This window comes from Hordeum vulgare, chromosome 7H (assembly GCF_904849725.1).
Source record: "Hordeum vulgare subsp. vulgare chromosome 7H, MorexV3_pseudomolecules_assembly, whole genome shotgun sequence".
NCBI lineage: Eukaryota > Viridiplantae > Streptophyta > Magnoliopsida > Poales > Poaceae > Hordeum > Hordeum vulgare.
The window spans coordinates 555,976,840-555,981,621 of record NC_058524.1 but is presented as its reverse complement, the minus strand read 5'-3'; positions in this window follow the sequence as shown (position 1 = coordinate 555,981,621).

Below are 4,782 nucleotides of genomic sequence, written 5' to 3'. Positions count from 1 at the left end.
AACACAAAGGAATTGTACAAGGGGATAATTATTTTTGTGAGAAACTTCCATGAAAAATTCTACATTGTTTTCATGAGCATGAACACAAGTGTTCAAGGTCGACCCTCACTTTCGGAATGCATCACCTTTCAATCGCTTCTCTTTTTGAAAAAGTTTTAAGTTCCCCTCTATATTTTTTTTAATTTTTAAACTAAATAAAAGAACTCAACATAAATAAATGACTCTGTAAAACTTCCGGGTTGTCTCCCAGGCAGCGCTTTCTTTAAAGCCATTAAGCTAGGCATAAAGTGCTCAAGTAATGGATCCACCCGGATCCCAAGGTATATCAAAGCCAATTTTAATTAGCAATGATTTGAAATTTAGTAGTGAGCACAAGGTAACATATATCATGCAATGACGAAGTCTAACTATCTTCCTATGCATTGGCATTTCATAAAAGAACAATTCGTGCACATCAAGTAAAGGGCAATACATAGCATAAGTAGTTTCTTGCAATTTTATCGTATTGGAAACATAGAGAGGTGGAGATGTAGTTCCTCTCTCATAATAATTGCAAGTAGGAGCAGCAAGCACATGCATATTATATTCATCAAAATCATCATGTGTAACATAAGGAACTATAGCTAGCTCATCTTCATAAGCATCATTCATATTGGCATCATGGCCACAAGCATATCAAGCATCAAGTTCATCAAAAAGGGATATTTCAAACGAATCCAAGGGATCATAGCATTCATCCTTCAGTAAGAATGAAGGGAAATTAAATAATGTATGAGTAGAAGAGTTACTCTCATTAGAAGGTGGACACGGGTAGCTAATCCGCTCTTCCTCCTTTTGTTCTTCGCTCTCCTCTTCATCTTTTTCATCTAATGAGCTCACAATTTCAGCATTTTCTTCTTCCATAGTTTCCTGCAAAATAATAGTCTCTTCTTGGGCAGCATAGAATTTCTCCTTAAATCGTTCAATATGGGCATTATATTCATAATTAGTATAATAATAACGAAGCATTGCCAAATTTTCAGATCGGTAAGGAGCATCATCATTATCATCACACACTTTAAACACAGCCTCAATTTCCAAAGCACCCATAAAAGCAGCAAACTCTACTATTTGCTCCACATCATAGTAATCATATATACCATTAGCATAAGAAGCCAAGGTTCTATGATCATTAAATTCACAAGAAAAGGGAAGGTGTGGAGCCTTCATCCTAGAGCAACAAGTAACACCATATCTCTTGCATAGTTCCCAAGCATACCATTTCAACAAATGGATTTAATCCCATAAAAGTTTCCCTTTTTAAGTCAAGCGATAATCCCTAAAGTATTCACGTTGATCCAATGTGTATCCCATCATATAATTGAATGGGGCTTTCTCAGGATTATTAAAGAAGTGCATAATATTTTCCACATAACGAGCCTCGAGGGTTTTAGGAGGTTCCCCATCTCCATGGGTAGCAAGTACACCTAATTTTTTGGTATTTCGTGTTCCATATCCATAACTAAAGATAGAGAACAACTTAGAACAGAAAATAAATCTACTTAGTGATAAAGCAAACAAATACACACGAGGATATTCACCCCACGCTATTGCTCCCCTCCAACGACGCCAGAAAAAGGTCTTGATAACCCACAAGTATAGGGGATCAATTGTAGCCTTTATCGATAAGTAAGAGTGTCGAACCCAACGAGGAGCTAAAGGTAGGACAAATATTCCCTAAAGTTCTATCGACCACCGATACAACTCTACGCACACTTTACGTTCGCTTTACCTAGAACAAGTATGAAACTAGAAGTACTTTGTAGGAGTGATAGGATATGCTTACAAGAAAGTAAAGAACACGTACATAAAACTAGGGGCTGGTTAGATAAAGAAACTACTACGAGTGTCTAACGAGCGTGGAAAAGTGGTGATAGGAGTTGCTGAATTGTCCCTAAGCAATTGACTACGTTACTAGCTCGATAGCAAGTATCATGTGGGAGAGGTATGTCACCCCTTACTTGGAATTCTATGCACTTATGATTGGAACTATTAGCAAGCTTCCGCAACTACTAACGTTCATTAAAGTAAAACCCAACCATAGCAATAAGATATATTGGTCCCCCTTCAATCCCATATGCATCAATTTCTATGCTAGGTTTGAAGCTTCTGTCACTCTAGCCTGCCAATACATAGTCCTATCGACATACAATTAACCCTATGGTGTGATCCACGCGCGCGATCATATGATGGGCACCAAAGGACAACAACATAACCACAAGCAAATTAAACCAATCATAGCAATTCATCAATCAACGATAGGACAACGATGATCTACTCAAACATCATAGGATTGCAACACATCATTGGATAATACTATGTGGCATAAAGCACCACGTTCAAGTAGAGGGTACAACGGGTTGCGGGAGATTGAACCGCTGAATATAGATGGGGGAAGATTATGGAGATGTTGGTGAAGATGACGGAGGTGTTGGTGTAGATCGCCGTCACACGATGATGTCCCGGGCGTCGTTCCGGCGCCGTCGGAGAGAGGGGGAGAGAGCCCCCCTCCTTATTCTTCTTCCTTGACCTCCTCCCTAGATGGGAGAAGGCTTTCCCCTCTGGTCCATGGTCTCCATGGCGTCGGAGGGGCGAGAGCCCCTCAGAGATTGGATCTCTCTCTCTCTCTGTCCTTCTATTTCTGCGCTCCCAGATTCTCCGTTTCACTGTTTCTTAAATTCCCGGAGATCCATAACTCCGATTGGGCTCAAATTTTAACAAGATTTTATTCCGGATATTATCTTTCTTGAGGCGGAAGAAGGGCTCCAACTGCCTTAAGGAGTGGCCACAAGCCTGCCTGCCGCGGGCCCACCCCCTGGCCACGACGACAGGGCTTGTGGCACTCCGTGCATCGCCTCGCGTTGATTCTTCTTCCCAAAAATCATAAATATTCCAAAAAAATCCCCTTAAGTTTTTATTATGTTTGGACTTCGTTTGGTATGGATATTCTGCGAAACAAAAAACATGCAACAAACAGGAACTGGCACTGGGCACTGGTTCAATATGTTAGTCCCAAAAATAGTATAAAAAGTTGCCAAAAGTATATGAAAGTTGTAGAATATTGGCATGAAAGAATAAAAAATTATAGATACGACGAAGACGTATACATACTTATTGCAAGATTATATTATCTCTTCTCGAAGCAAAGAACAACTCGCATGCCCCTAGGGAGGAGGTTGGTAGGAGTTAACCATCGCGCGCGCCCGACTTAAACAACACTAGGATTTCAATGAGGAATAAGTATGCTCACACATCTTCACTATGTCAAAGAAATATTTAGACGAACATCAAGTTAAAAACCTCTAATTCATGATACTCTTATTGACCAATGATCATGCACTCATGCTCTTTCACATTACCACATTAATATCATTAACCATGATTTCTCTTCTATGTGCTACATGTGGTTTTAATATGCACTCATTGAATACCTATTATTTTTGAACTAGTTTATAACCCATGCAAATTACTATCACTATTTATGAACTCTCAAACAAATATAAGTGAAGAACGAGAGTGCAATTATTTCTATAAAATGTATACACCATCGTGCTCTAAAATAGATAAGTGAAGTACTAGAGCAGCTCCTAAGCTCAAAAGATATAAGTGAAGCACAAAGAGTATTTCAATAAATCATGGTGATAGTGTGTCTATCTCAAGTGGTTGTATTCAGAGAATGATAATTGTGTAAAACTTAAACAAAAAAGTGAACTAAAGCAAACAACGCTCTAAGAAAAACTCATATCATGTGATGAATAAAAATATAGCTCCAAGTGACATATGAATGGGTTGGGACGAAAGAGGGGATGCCTTTCGGGGCATCCCCAAGATTAGCCGCTTGGGTATTCCTAGAATATTACCTTGGGGTGCATCATTTATCCCCAAGATTAGGATCTTGTTGCTCCTTATTAGTTCGTCCAAAGTGACAGCACACAAAACTTAAAAACATTATCACACTAAACACAACAGGAACTTCATGAGACCCATTAGTATAATAAATATATCAAATACTTTAGGTGCTGTTATAATTGATTCATATTTTATTATTGCATAAGGTACTCTATTCTAATTTATTTGTTACTTATACCCCCGATATAATCCATAGCATAATCAAAACAAGCAAAGTATGCAAGCAAAAAACAGAAACTATCTAAAATAGAAAAGTCTTTAAAGATATAGTTAAGTATCATACTTCTATAACTCCAAACATTATGAAAAATTACGAAGACCTGGGGTGTTTGTATAGCATTACTGTATAAAAAAATATAGATCATAAAGACGCTCCATTAAAATCAGAGAAATTCTGCACTCGATGCTAAAGTTTCTGTTTTTGCACCGCATCAATTCTACTATTATCCAAATCATCCCAATGGATTTTCTTGTCACAAACAAGAATTTAAACAAAAAACACACTAATTACAAATTCAAAAATCATGTTATCACACATATACATAAAGTAGAAACAAATATATAAACGTAACTACTGGGTTGCCTCCCAACTAGCCCTATTGGTTTACGCCCCTAGCTAAGCATAATGCATATGATCAAGTGTTGTCATCTTTGACACTCCACCAATAAGTATCCCTCATAATAGATTCGTAAGGTGGTTTGGTTACGTTTCTTGGGAATTTCTCATCCCTTTCCTCAGTAGGAATTGGAACCATATGTTTCCATCTTTCATATCAATTAATGCACATATAGTTCATATAAAAGGTTTCCCAAATATTATTGGACAAGATGTGT